The sequence below is a fragment of the Protopterus annectens genome, chromosome 1.part0 (genome assembly GCF_019279795.1).
Source record: "Protopterus annectens isolate FY-2018-M chromosome 1.part0, PAN1.0, whole genome shotgun sequence".
Lineage (NCBI taxonomy): Eukaryota > Metazoa > Chordata > Ceratodontiformes > Protopteridae > Protopterus > Protopterus annectens.
In genome coordinates this window covers 549,116,788-549,133,385 of record NC_056725.1, presented here as the reverse complement: position 1 = coordinate 549,133,385, position 16,598 = coordinate 549,116,788, and positions in this window count along the sequence as shown.

Sequence of the window (16,598 nt, the reverse complement as noted above, 5' to 3'; positions counted from 1 at the left end):
ACATAAGGTTTTATACTTAAACTCCTGAGTTCATCAACAATGCCCAAATGGGGTATTGTGTCAAATGCCTTAGCCAGGTCAAGGTATGAAGAGAGAACCATTTTGCCCTCATTCATTGCTTTGATGACCTTTTCAAAGAAGTCCACCGAATTGAATAAGCATGACATGTCCTTGATGAATCTAAATTTGGTTGAATCCAGTGTATGGATGTTTCCTATGTCATTATTGATCATTTCCATGATAATTCTTTCCATGGCTTTGCATATGAGGCTAGCAAGACTTATCGGTCTGTAGTTTCCAGGGTCGGTAGATGGCCCACCTTTGTGCAGAGGGATGACTGTTGCTATTCTCCATTCATGAGGCACAAAGCAAGTTTGGAGGCTACAGTTAAACAGCACTTCTAGAGGGCCTGATAGATGATGTTTCATGCTATTTAGAAGACATCCTTGGGATATTGTTGGGGCTCATTGATGCAGTGTTCTTCACCTTAGAAAGATCATTAAGGACCTGTTCCCTAGTGATAGCAGGGGGAGTTATATTTGATGGTATTTCCTGAGGGAAGGTTGAGGTAGAGAGGGGTGGGTAAAGTTGGAGATGAATTTGTTGGCCAGCAGGTTTGCTATATCTTCTAGCTCAGTATAGGTGGCTCCATTAACAATGAGTTCTGCACATATTTGTGTATTACCTTTGAGACTGTGTACATAGCTAAAGAATGCCTTATGGTTCTCCTTGGCCTTGGAGGCCAAATTTACCTCAAATATGGCTTTGGTAGACTATATTTCTCCTCTGAGTTGTTTGTTTAGTTTGACAAGAGTGATTTTATCCTGCTGTTTTTTTTTTCTCATCATGCCTCCCCATACAGTGTTGTAATATGTAATGACTGTTTACCTATATTTCCCATTAAGACATTCCTGGACTATCAATGTGTATTACACTATCATTTATAATCTGCAAGCTTGCCTCCCCCTTAAGTGGCTTCTTTCTCCTTCATTTTGACTCTATTTACAGATCTCAGTTATTTTGTTTAATTATTTTACTGTCAGGACTGCACTTCTTTGTTCTTACATCATTTAATTATCTTACAATTAAAATCTCCTACCTGGACCTTCTTTGTATTTATTAATAAATAAGGTAGATGTTTCTGAAGCAAATCTTTTTTTCTTGAACCTGGTATGCAGATTACATATTTTAATGTGTTGCTTGTTTCCACATATCCTATACTAATACTCATTCAACCTCTATTACTGTGCTGTTAAAGTATCTTATTTTACTTCTACTATTTAATAATACTGCAACACTAATCTTCTATGCCCAAATACCAAAATACCCTCCACTATATTTTATCACTCCTTATTCATATTGATCAATAAATTGTACATATTCCAAATACATTAACATCATGTTTGCCATTAGTCATTCCAAAACACTATTCTTTCATATTTTTATAATATTGCCACTAGTAATACCCCTTTGGAACTAGTGCTGCGGTGGTACTGCAGTGTAACAGAGCTTTTGAAATGTGGTGCACCCGACAGAGTGCTTATTAGATGCAGATTACTGTTTCCAAACAGCAAACTCAGAACCAAACCACACTACTCAGCTGTGGAACAAACTCTCAGAAGTGCCCACGCCAACCCTTGGTCAGAATACACGGATTCTGCCCAAAAAACGAATTGAACACACAAAGATGAAGACAAGAAAGACGCAGTCAGCCCTCCTAAGCTGTACTGAAGATATCTGTGAAGACATCTGGAACTGCGCTTTGATGGCTCAAATAAATGTGATGGACTTCCTTTGAGATTCTGACTGCATCTTTCTTATCTTTGTCTTTGTGTGTCCAGTAGAAGAAAATTTTAAGGCTGATGGACAGAATTCAGAGCAACATGGCAAAAGTAGTAAGGATCTAAATAGACTGGACTTTGAGAGAAGCTGCTGACCCAGAATATCTACAGTCTGGAGGAAAGAAAGGATGGCAGAACAATATGGATTGATACAGTCCTGAATAGCTGGGCAGGTATATCTGAAGACAAGAATGGAATGAGAGGTAAGAATATCACTGGCAGATGAAGGTCAGTAATCACTGAATGAAACTGAGATTGAATAGACAGTGTTATGGAGTAAATTGCAGAACCACAGATCATACTTCCATATTTGGACATGGAGTGGAAGATAGAGGAAGGGTTTACAAAAAGGGGAGGAAGTACTAAAAAGATGAAGGACACCTGCTTAGCGGATAACTGTACCTGATGAGTAACCAGATAAGGGAGGTGCTCCACTCCTGAGTATGCCATTCTTCTGATGAGATACTGAATGAATGATCCACATGCTTGAGTTGGTGGCAGCTCAGGTGGATGTAAAAGATCCTACTGCACCTACTGAAAAGAGTAGAGGTTCTTTATTTTATACTAGTTATGCTATTTTCACTATTTACGCATACAAAATTAAACTTTTACATTATTTACAATTCTTTTCTTGTAAAATTACATCATATATAACATTATTTTGCAATTCATCTCATAGAACTATTCCCCAAGCCACTCCTTTTGCCTCAAGCACAAGTTTATCTTATTAAACATTGTGTTAATTCCAAATTACTCCAAACACAATTTTATCCAAATTATCAGCTAATGTTTGATCTTCAACCCCATAATAACCATACAAATCAAGGCTATCTACTTTGTTATATTTCCCAATAATAAAACTTCAAACATTTTTTTTCATAAATTCCTTACTCTTCCACAGTCTAAAAACATGCTCTGTCTATATTTCATTACAAAATGCACATATGTTTTGTGAATATATATTATATAATATATTACTTTAACAGGTGTGGCACAGTAGCATTGTCACCTCCCAACAAAGGATTCTCTGGTTCAGTTCTTGGCTGTGGTGCCTTCTGTGCAGTGTCTGCATGCCTTCCCTGTGTTTGCATGGGTTTCATCTAGGTGCTCTGGTTTCCTCCCACATTCCAAATACATCAACCTTGCAGTGTAAAGCTTGGCTCTACTTGATTGCAACTGTTGAAATGACACCCCAACCCCATGTGTAAAAATAGGAAAAGGGGTTGTGGATGGATTATCCTTCACAGGTAACCTATTTATACACAGTCTCCACAAAAATTCCTGACACTGTTTTATATTGTAAAACCTATTTTTTTATCCTTAATAGCTTTAACAAAATTCTTAGATAATCCCTCCCAAGGATTTATCCATAGCACATTATATTAATATCATTAAACTATTCTTTCCTGAACATATTAATATTTCTATTAGCAAGACCTCACATTCTTATTTTATTCTGATATGCCATAATTTCCTCTTTTTCACATTTTTCCTTTTAAATCATCTTTCAGTCTTTCACTATTTTCCATATTTAATTTTGAGAATATTAGATACCAAACTTATATTAATTTTGTCCTGTTCAACTACCATTTTAAATAAATTCTTAGAAGCCGATATGCAACTGGATTAATTAGACCTTGTCCACCAGCTTTCTGATTCATGTATAAAACACCCCTCCTAATTGGATTTAATCTACCCCAGAAACAAAAAACACTGCTTGCAGCAATTCTTTTTCAGTTCTACTTGGAATCACATACACATTAACCAAATAACCTATTTTACTCAAGATGTCTGAATTCATCAAATACACCTTTTTCTTATATGACACTCTAAATACTTTCCATAATCTCTCCATGCCAATAATTTATTCAAGTAAACCTTTCCATTATTCATAAAAAACGTATTTCTTTCTAAATTTAACTCTTAGCATGCTTACCTTTTTATCTACAAATTAAATACCTTCTATAGTCCCTTTACTGAAACAACAACTTTTTTCTTTAATTCTTAACCTACTTCTCCCAGGCAGCTACAAATGCAACTAATCATTTTACCCAACCATCTTTCATTCTTAGCTATTATAACATCATCTGTATATGATAAAAAACTTGGAATGCTCATTTTATTTACAGAATAATTTCTCTCCAACATATTTCTTTGCATTCATGACTAGAGAAAAGCAATATCCCACTCATAGGAGATCCTCAATCCTCTCTTCATATTTATTCTTAAACCAAACCAACCATTAACTAAAATCCTCATTTTAGCATTTTTATATACTGTTTGTAACACCTTCAAAATCCACCTATCCACAACATTTTTAAAGTGACCCATAAATTATCATAATCTACACAAACACCTTTTTAACATCGCCTACTAATAACTTCACATTTTTATTCCTATTTAAAATATCTTCTACCATCTCTCATACACCAATTAATAAATCCTAACAACTTCTACCCTTAACTACAAAAATTCCATCCACCAATATTTTGCCAATAACCTCATGGAATCTAACTTGTAATATTTTAATAACAATGTTATAGTCTGTAGCATTTAATGTTATTGGTCTCCAGTTTCTAATGTCATTCCTTTCACCTTTCTTTTTCCAAATAAATGTAATAAAACCTTCAAAGACATCCCCATCTGCAATGCCTTCATGTAACCATTCATTAAACAGATTAATTAATATCATTTTTGCTGTTCCTTTAACCTTTTACAGAGTACATACCATATGCCATCACACCTGATACAGACACTGCATTAACTGTATCCTATAGCTTGTTCATTTCTTCCAAAGTAATTTCTCTCACTAACCCATCATTAGGTACTTTAAAAATTAAATTTCTTAACACCTCCAGCTAGTCTTATTATTTTTACCTGATTTATAAAATCTCTTTTACATACAAGTCTACAATCAACATTATATATTTTTTGTTCCTCACAATGATACCTTCACTGTTTTTTATCTCATTCATAATACTTACCACACTTTAACCCATTTACCCAGTAATGGAGAAATTTCTTCTTTTTTTCCTTTTAGCCAATACTTTTGCTTAAATAGCAAACTCTCCATGTGCCTTTTATTTTCAAAATAACTTCTTTTTCATACATAGAAACACCACAAAATTGTGTTTCAAACTATTATAGAAACACTTTATTTTATTTTCATATTTTACTTTATTTTGTTTTCTTTTATCACTTCCAACTGTAATAAAATCTTTTTTATATTTTTCTTTAAACACAATCCGCCATTTTGTCCAGGACACACAAAATTCTATCACTGATTCATATTCACTCCAAAATACCAGTACTGATACCTTTCATTAATAATTTCTTAATTCCTTTCCCTTCTACTATAACTTCACTTCTTTCACCACACTAACACTTAAAAAAGCAATTTTACCACCTTTAAATGCTATTAATGAATTGAATAACATAAAAAAGATCTCTGCATGTAAAACACCCCTTTTATACACCCACTATATTCTATCATTTTTGATCGCTACATTTCATGACCTCTTTCATTGTCTTAATATCTACTCCTCCTTTTTACCCAGTCATAACCCACAATTGAAATCCCCCATTAAAAGTACATTCATATGTAGTATCACATATGCTTTCAATAATTCAGACAACTCTTGTCTGTCTTTTATTGATGTAAAAGCATAAACACATATTCCCTGAAAAAAATTCTTTACCTCTTCTTACATCTGTAGCTGTAGCTCATTCTGCTTTAGCAATACAAACATTGACAACTTTTATATCCTCTCCAGACATAATAACCATGCCTAAACATCTCTCTTTCCCAAAATATCATACTACACTTCCTGATCATAGTATCCCTACCTAACTTTTTTGTCTTGCATAACTTTATCTTCTTTATTCATAAAATGTTTTTCTTTCTCCACCCTTACCTTATCTCTGTTCTCATAATCTATTACTCTGTCTTATTCTTCTCATTCTATATTATTCTCTTTTTTTCTATTGCAATCAAACCAAGAAATGCTCTTCCAATTTACATATTCTACATTCTTTTTTACATTTAATCATTATATGACCTTTTCCCACATTCATTACATATGATTTTACAATATATCTATATATATATATATATATATATATATATATATATATATATATATATATATCCAACTCCCATCCCCCATTCCAAAATGACTTTTCATTGTTTGTTTTTAACAATATCAGACTGAATACCATATTAATTAAATTTTTTTAACATCTTTTAACTTTATTTCATCTTTTCAAAATTGCACATTCACTTTTTTCTTTAAATGAGTCACTTGGCCAGCAAAAACAGTCATTCCATGGATAACATTCTTTTTTTTTTCTTTCACAATGAAACACAAATTAATTTGATATTAACTCATCATTTTCAAATGTTAAGTCACAGAAATGTTCTTTTCCAAAATGAATCAAAGATCTAATGACTTTTGCCTCAAACCCTAAAGGTAGAAATAAACATAATGTCTATCAATAGTCTGTTCCTTCTTCCTTCTTATCCTTACCACAAATCTTTTTAAATAAAGTTTACAATACCTCTTGTCCTTACTAGCACTTCTGCATATGTTTTTCTGACTTTTCTTTCATCACTTTGCCTATCAACTACACTCATTCTTTCTTCTACAACTGACTCCTTCTTCATTTCAAGAACTTTGTCCATTGTCTCACTCCACAAAACTTCTGATTCCTTTCCTGGCTCCTTCTTATTCATTAAAGTAACAAGTTTTTCATCAGGTAATTCTCTGGATGACACCTCAGTACCCGTGACCTCCTCTAACTCACACAATTTTAAATCAGTTAATCGCTGACTATTTGTAAAATCCACTGAATCTTTTTTATTCATTAGTACTCACTGGGAACACTTTCCCCAATCAATACACTGACTCTCTTCCTCATTCCTTACTCCCCCTGCTTCTCCTGGCTGCCTCCACATTAGGAATGGAAACAGGATGTGTTTGTAAAACCACTCCCACTCAAAAAGAGCAGGGGTCCTTTATTAAACATCATTTTACAATATTTGCATATTATACATTTTTACATCTATTGACATCAATTTACACTTGTTTTTCTTCATTTGCATAAACTTTATACAAACATTTCCTTTGTTTTTATTTTCATTCATTTTCTGCATCCACCTTTTTTTCCATAACCAAAATCTAATTTTTTTTCAATATCTCTGTCAATATCCATTTCCAATTAAATTAATTCATTCAATCTTTCAGTCAATATATATAAAATGTTTCTAACATATTCTTTTCTTTTATTACTATAATAATCATATTCCAACATATCCATGATTACATCCTTCATTTGTTACTATAATAACCATATTCCAACATATCCATGATTACATCCTTCATTTGTTACTATAATAACCATATTCCAACATATCCATGATTACATCCTTCATTTGTTACTATAATAACCATATTACAACATATCCACGATTACATCTTTCATTTGTTTAATACAATCCCTGATATTCCCTTCATATAATTTTCCTCATAATTTCTATACTTTTTCACATTAAAAAAAACACATTCTAGTTTTTCAACTTCACCACAAAAATGTATATTCTTTTATTGAAAGCTTCCACAAAAAAATCTCTGCATTCCACATGTTTCTTAACACCATTCCAATCTTGCTTGTATGGATTTTACATTTTCTTCCTCCAACTTTTCTCATGGGAAAACACAGTTATATTTTATTCATTATATTTAAATACTATTATTTGCTATTATGTTCTATATCACCTATCTTTATTTTCCATAACATAACTTTTTCTTGATAAACTTTTATTTCCCCATTCACACCTTCCTCCCATCTTTTAAACTGACTCATCAAACACATTTTTGTATTTTCCTTTCATTATTGTACGTATTAATAACTTATTTTCTGTTTTTAAACATTTTAGCACCTTGAATAAATTATGCGAAGCTGCAAAACCACTGGGTCTATCAAACCAAACGCCCCTTCCCTTTCTTTAACATATAACAGCTCTCTTTACTAGATTTAACCTGGAGCCCATATAAATGAAAACACAATTGACTTTAATTTCTTTCCTACTCATTAAGGATCATAAACACATTTGGTAAATACGCAAGTGTTCCAAATAGTACCCCATTTATTAAATATACTTTCTGTATGACAATTTATATGTTTCCAGAATAAACATTCCTTACATTTCATATTATATCATAGATACATACATATACATACAAATATTTCAAGCATGGGCATTAATGCTCTTCTTGCCTGACAATATACCAAAACACTAGTTCCCATAATAAGTGTCCAGGCTGTTCTTAAAAATATCTAAACTAGTGCTTGCTTTAATGTAATTTGCTAGCCTGTTCCATGCATCAGCTGCTGTCCCAGAGAACCAGTTAGTACACTTCTCATTCCTATAGAATTTTCTACATAGATTGTCTGATGACTCTAGTAATTTTTCATAACCCCAAACATTCCCAGAGATAGTTGTCTCTAAATACCCTATATACCTGAATAAGATCTCCTCTTAGTTATCTATAAGAGACACTCTACAAGTTCAGATATTTTAGTCTTTCATAATAAATTAAATGTTTACATCCATGAATGCCCTTGGTATATTTCCTCTGTACTCTTTCCAGTTTACTCATGCTTGTTTTCTTATAAGCTTTCCATATTACTATTCCATACTCAAGTTTGGATCTGATGTAACTAACAAACAATGACTTCATCATTTCTTATTTCCTAGACATTATAAATATTTTTATACAACCTATAGTTCTATAACGGTTATTAACCAATTGGTTAATATTATTTAAAAAACTCAAAGCTGGATCTACCTGTATACCCAGGTCCTTAAATAAATATACAGTTTCAATCACTGTGTGCTGTATTAAATATCTGCCTTTCAGTTTGTTTCCTAAATCTCACATGCTTAGTTTTTGATGTATTTATCAGCATATTATTCTTCTGTGCCCAAATAGTCAATTTAGCCAAGTTCTTTTGCAGACATGTCTTATCTGTAACACATGTAATCAATCTACCCAATTTCAGGTCATTTGCAGAACACTTCAGATGAAAAAGTTAGGTCTGAAAGATACACTCTAAACAGTTAAGGGCCCAGGACAGAGCCCTGTGGGGCACCCTGGCTGTAACCAAGAATTTCACCTGTCCAATTGCTGTATGATACTTACCATGACCTATTCATAAGCCATGCAGCTATCCTTCTCATCAATCATCATTGATACCTAATTGTTCTAATTTTTGATCAGTATTTTGTGAATGACCCTGTCAAATGCTGAAGTTAAATCTATATAAATTACATCACAGCACACTTTTTCATTCATAGATGTTGTTATATTGTTATATAACATCATATTATAGGTGGTAATATATCTATTTTCAACATATGCACACTGATGTATGTTAATATCCCAACCTATCCAATTCTGACTATAACTTATCCAATATTACCTCCACCATTATCTTTCCACAACATAAAAGTAGAATTAATGGTCTGTATGACTGGATTTATCCTACTTCTCTTTCCCTTAAAGACAGGTTTAATAAAAATATGTCTCCAGTCTTGAGGTATCTCCCCATTTTTATATGACCTAGTAAATAATAGATATAATGGTATCTCGCTCTTTAATTTCTCCAAATCTTTTGGGTTTCTAAAACCATGATGGGAATGGACCCCATTCCTAAGTTAAAGTATGATTAAAGTTCACACAATTCGTATTGTTTCAATCTTTGATGTCAACCAAATGTGCTCTTTGCAGCACCCGCAATCTGCCCAGTAATGACTCTTTCTGCAATTCATATGGGGTGACATGGATTTGTAACATATCTAAATATAATTGTCGATTCTTTTTATAAGACCCATTGCTCCTACTACTACTGGAACTGTCTGGGTATCTTTCTTCCACATTGCTCTCATTTCTACCTGCAGATCCCAATATTTTATGACTTTTTGTCTCTCTGTACGCAAGACACTGTAGTCAGTGGGTGTAGTGATTTCAATGAACAATGCTACTTTTGTCTTCTTTTCATAGACCACTATTTCTGGTTTTCTAGCATCTGTCTTTTGAACTGTTGGTAATAGATGATCCCATGTGATGTAGACTTCATCATTTTCTATGATAATTTGTGACTCATGTTTCCAATGTTTTTCACTTTTTTGCCACTTCAATACCATAATGTTTGCACAATCCCCAGAGCAACAGTCTTGCCACATTATTATGCCTTTCTGTATACAGTCCTTCTGCAATTAGTATATCATAACTAACAACAAAGTGTGTGACCATTTCCAATTTGGTTTTACAAAACCTACATTTGTCTGTTTCTCCCACATGTTCAATGGACTTTGTAAACCAGCCTGTACATAGCCCACTATCTTGGGCTGCCAATATTAACCTTTCATCTCTTGGTTTGAATTCACCTCTCCTTTGTCATTCCTGCATTCATTCCTGATCGACATGAGGTTTATCCAGACGTTTTCTATACTTGCAACTATATTTATGCATTTTCTACATTTCTTGCCTTCTCCTCTGGTCCTTCACCTTTTATTCTTTCTTTTGTTTTTTAGCACATTCAGTTGCTGCCTGATTTTTATCTGCTTCTAGTTTGATTTCCATTCCTGCTTGATGTTGATATGCTTCTCCTAGATTAACCAGAGAAGTCATCTTAGGTTTATTCTCCTCATGTTTCAAAACTTTCACTACGTTTGGGTCTTGTGAGGTCAGCAGGTATGCGTGGAGTCCCATGATTGTAAATCTATACATGTAATCAATTGCAAGGAGGCCCATCCCTCCTTCGGAATGGGGAATATATAATCTTGGTATATACTGATTGTTATAAATCATTTGGTGAGCATGAAGCATCCTTCTTGTTTTCTTATCTAATCTATCCAACATGTTTTGGGGCCAGTCAGTCACTGCAAAACTGTAATAGGACAGGAAGAACAAACTGGCTTATAGCTTGGATTTTGTTCCTAGATGTCAACACTGTTTTCAGGATTATTTTAAGTCTTCTAAAATATTCCTTACTAACATTTATTTGCATTTGCTCATATTTTATTGTTGATCCTTCATCAATTCCCAAATTTATACACTCTCTCTTGTTTAAGAGCTTTTCTATCACATTCTTGTCCCAAACTGATGTTTTCCTGGTGCTGAGTTTTCCTGCTTTAAAGGTTGCTTTTGCACATTTATCAAGAACAAACAACATTCTTATATCATCTGAAAAAGTTTTGACAGCCTGCAGTTGTGCTTTCAGTTCCTCATCTGATGAGCTATACAGTTTTAAATCATCAACAAAGTGAAGATGAGAAGTCTTTACATTTTGCTGTTTTCTAGGAGCCAAATTATAGCCATGACCTAAGCTGTTAAGTAAACAGCTTAATGGGTTAAGGGCAAGGCAGAATAGCTACGGTGACAGAGAGTCACCCTGGAATATCTCCCTTTGAATTTTTATCCCTGGGATAATAATTTGTCCTTTATTGTGGCTTAATTGCAACGTGGTCTGCCACTGTTTCATGGTTACTGTAATGTAGTTGATCAGTGTAGGGTGTGTCTTATAAATTTTTAAGCACTGATTTATCCATGAATCTGGGATACTATCAAATGTTTTTGTAGTCAATCCATGCCATACTTAGATTCTTCCCCTTTTTACAGTTCTCCACTATGACTTTATTTAGCAACAGCAAATGATTCTTTGTTCCATATGACTTTCTTTTATTGCCCTTTTGTTCTACTACCGTAATTGACTTTTCTTGTAAATGACTATAAACTCAATCAACATCAGTTCCCATGTATAGTTTATATGTCGTAGGGAAGCTTGCAGGTCCACTCTTAAGCAGGAGCATTGTTTTTCCTGTTCTTAGCCAGGTTGGTATCTGTTCAGGGTACGCATATGAATAGTTCTTACTCATGGCTAAATCTTCATGCAAAAAATGTTAATACTTTTAACCAAAAATTAGGTACTGCATCTGGACCTGAGCTTTTCCAGTTAGAGGCTTTCCTTAACTTTGTTTCAAACTCTCTGGCTGTAGAAACTTCTCCAAAATGTATCTATTTTTTTTCTTTTTTTGACGGTCTTTCAATTCCTTTTACCTTGTTTCCCAATTCTCTATAAAACCTTTTCGAGTCATCAATAAATTGCTTATTTTGTACTTTTCCTTTATATTTATATGTGTATCTTCTAAGCTTTTCCACCTATGGTGAAATTTTTAGTTTATTTGCGATAGTGCATGATAGATCCTGGTCTGTTCTAATACTGCGCACTGCTTTTATCACATCTATCGTTCTTAGTATTTTTGTTGATCTATTCCCTCTTCTATAGTTTTCTCATAATGGCACTTCTTGTCTGAATTGCTTTATAGTTTTCTCTATTCGATATTTCCATGATGGTATTTGATTTCTCCCCTTCCTTTCCCTCACTACCCTGTGTTCTTGTGGTAGAACTTTATCAGTTATTAATTTAGCTGCACAGTAATATAGCCTGTTTACTTCAATTATATCACATGGATCTCTATGAACAATTCTAATTACTGTATTCATTTTTTATCAAACATTTGATGTTTTGGGTTTTATTGTCCTTCTGCAGTCTATTTCTTTCATTGATCGTAATATATCTGTCTATGTCTATTCAATCAAGCAACTCTTCTGTTAGCTCATTTTCTTCCAAACATCCCTTGTTTTTCATTTCCTGTGGGCATTCTATAGAAAGTTCTATAGCATCTTCCTGTGGAACGTTCTCTTCAATTTTGTCCTGTGCCATCCTTTGCTCTATCATATGGGAACTCACTGGCTTATCACTCCTCAACATTGACTGCATCAGAGTTTCCACTGTTTCATTTCTTTCCCTTGCTGTCTAGCTTCAAGTGAACTAGTTTCCTGTCGAAGGCTCCAAAATATCTTCATATGTCACCTGATCAATTGCTTCCTTTTCCACTGGTTTCCCCTTAATTTGGATATCCATTGCTCTATCCTGTTGTGCTACTTTCTGAATTAGACTTTCTACACTGAATCCTTCGCTTTGCAGGTACTCCATAACCTCAATTTCTATTTTCTTTAGCTTCTCCATTACTAATCTCCTTTTCTACTTTTCTTCTTTGTCTTCTTATTTTTTGTATTGTAAAGTGTTCCATGTCTGGATTCCTTTGCCTGCATTTCTCTTTAAATATATTTGGTGCTGCTCTTTTTGTATTGGTTGGTTTTGCCTTTTCCTTTGCATAAACATTACACCATATTAAAATCTCTTTTTCTTTCCCATGTCCATATTTCTTCTTCAGATGTCTCCTGATCTTCCAGCTTCTCCTTACTTTGGGGACTCATTCCATCATGCTGTGCTGTAACCTGTGATAGACCTTCTATATCAAATCCTTCACTTCGCAGAAACTCCATAATTTCAACTTATATTTATTTTAACTTCTACTTTACTAATCTTCTTTTCTAAGGTCCATCTTTGTAATATTATTTTTTCATTTGAAAGTTCCCATATCCAGATGCCTTTGCCTGTATTTCTCTTTGAATATCTTTGGGGTTGCCTTCTTTATATTGATTAATTTGGCTTTCTCCTTTGTATAAATATTGCACCATATCAAATCTCTTTCTTTCCCATGTCCATATTTCTTTTTTATACTTTTCAAATATCTCTGGGTTTTGTTGTTTATATTTTCATACTTCCTCAGATGCTTTTCCCAAACAGATCAAAGTTTTTTTGATCTATATACTGTTTTTCACAAATCTGTTGTATTAATGAACACAAATTTTCATTTGAAGCTTCTGGCAGTTTTTCCTGTGGAAGTATTTTTCTTTCCTCTAATTTCTCTCTTAATCATTTTGTATATCTTGTGTCTGGAAATTCTGGGCTTTTTACATTATAGTAACAATACACAATTTCTTTCTTATCCTCAATAGTCCACTTTATCATCTTTATGGCTCTTCTTTGGCCTATTAGTTTTTGTGATTTTTGTAGACTACTACTTCCGTCTACATCAGGGGTGCCATCCTCCCCCTGGGCCTGGCCTGACCCCATTGTAGGGATGTTTCTGTATTTTGAGGATTCTACACTGTCATCTTTTACAATCCTGGCACCAGTGTGCCTACCAGGATTGTGCACTTTTTTCCCTGGGTCTTGTGCACCTAGCTCTCTCTTTTTTAAATTTTAACCTACTTCTGTCCATGATATATGCTGTATAAATACAGTCTATATATCAGTATCATCTTGGTGAGATATTTTGAAAAACAGGGTCCACCTTGTGAAGGTACTCAACAAGACTTGAGGATGAATTCAGTTTCAGCAATAATACTTCCCTTTACTTGCTGACTTATCACCTTTCCATTTGGACCATAATAATCCTGTAAGTTCTTGCTGAAGTGTTCTCAGGTCATTATTACTAACTCTGTCTCCTCCCTGTGCTTTCTTTGAATCCAGTTTGCACAGTTCTTTTTCAATATAATATAATTTGATTCCATTTTCTGCGGTTACCTGGATATCACTAACACAATTTATCATCCACTTTGTGGAGCCAAACTGTTTTGCATAAGATTTTGTAAATAATATCTATAATCTGTTGTATCCGAGAATAAAATTTAGAATCTGTACACAGTATATCAATATTATATCTTCACATTGCTGCATTCTGACTGTCTTCTTACCAAATTTTATACCTAATATTTCTGTCTCTCCCCATATTGAACTTATTTTCAAATTCACCTACTATTCCTATACCTTTACTTTTATCCATATGTGCACTCATTCGTATAGTACTCAAATATTAAGTTGTTTGATGGCTACTTCTGTCCAATCTTTATTTTTTGTCATTAAAAGAATATCATTAACATAAGAGAACATAACTGGCACTTTAGTCCCTTCTGTAGTCATATAGTCTGCTGCTGCTAATGACATATTAACCTTACTAACCACTGCATTTATATCTAATGCAAATAAAATGCATATACAAAATTGCCTAAGAAAAACTCACCAAAAATTAGGGATGCTTTACAAAGCCCAAAACATTCTCACAGACATAACTAAAACTACACTTGCTACTACTTATCTCCTCCACACTCTTCTTTATGGTGCTCCCATGCTTACTAAACTCCAGGCTTCCCAGAAACTTGAACGATGCTATAACAAAGCTGCTAAATTTGCAGTGCATACCCCTTTCAGAACCCATCACTGTACAGGACTGAAAAGTGTAAGTTTGTTAGAAGTGCCACATCAACTAACATATACATGTCGTCTTACCACCTATAAAATTATCCATCTGCCTGTCCAGAACTAAAAATTATTCTACACAACTATGTTTCCACTTGGTCATGGTGGTCCAGTGATCAAAAACTCCTGTCTGTCTACAAACCTATTAAATCTGCAGGGCATTGTTTGTATTCATACAAGGTTGCTAAGAACTAGAACTCCTTTCCTGCATCCATCAGGTTTATACCCTCCCTCCCATCTTTCAAAACTACTCTACAAGACTTCCTAGCTAAAATATGGCTCTATTCTTGCTCAAAACCAGAATAAACTATATCCCTAAATGTGAAAAAGTACCTTTTCATTTGTTATACCTCCTTACTCCCCTTCTTCATTTACTTCCTTACTGCTATCTAATTCTCTTCCCTGACTTTCTGCCTAAATATACCATAAGCCTGTTTTCCATCACTTTATATTGCAATTCCTATTTATATTAGACTAATTTACTTTTAATTTCTAAACAAACTGTTTAAATATTAAATGCTTGTCATATACCTTGTATCCATTGTTAATCAATGTTTTATATTATGTCTAATTTGTTATAATGATTTAAACTGCAGACATTTTTGCTTTACTTTTAAAGATTGTAAAATTATTGTTCTTAAAATATTTTGTACTAATTTGGAGCTTTTCTCCCTGGGCCTCTATTGAAAATGTGCCTCTACCCACTCAGAGTTGGAATTTCCCAGTAATCAAATGTCAATAAACAAATAAATAAAATACTACTTGCTAGACAACCATTTCTTATACCACTCTTCATATCTATTTCTCAACTTAACCATCCATTCACTACAAGTTTTACCTTATTTTTCATATTCTTAAATATGCATGTTTATTATCTTCTCACTTATATTATTTAATATGTCCTATGAAATTTCATGTTGTATCCTGTGAAATGCCTTGCTCAAATCACCTATCATTATTTTAACTTCTGTTTTCCTATTCATTATATCATCTATAATTTATCTTATTATCATTAATAACTCTTGACTTCCTTTTCCATTTTTCCTCAAATATGGTTTCTTGTATTATTTTATTTAATTTGGTCTCCAATCTCTTTTCTATTATTTTCATAAAAATATTAAAAATCTTTGGATTATTTAAAACTATCGGTCTCCAATTTTTATATCCTCTTTTTCTCCACTTTTCCATATAAATTCATAGCTCCAACACATATTTCTTCTTGTCCAAAACCTTTCTCTAACCATTCATTTAATGCTTCCACAAAGCACTTCTTCTGCCAGTCCAACATGTCTCTAAACATATAATATTCCATCCCATCCAGTCCTGTTGCTGAGTCTATATTTACCATTTTAACACATTATTCACTCCTTCCAATGTTATTCCTTTTTCCAAATTTTCATTATCCTGTAATGTTATTAACTTTCCATTTTTGGTTTCTTTCTATCTTATGTTTTATAATATCTTTACTATATATTCCTTTATTACACTCACTATTTCTTGTTGACTATTAACACTATCTCCTCT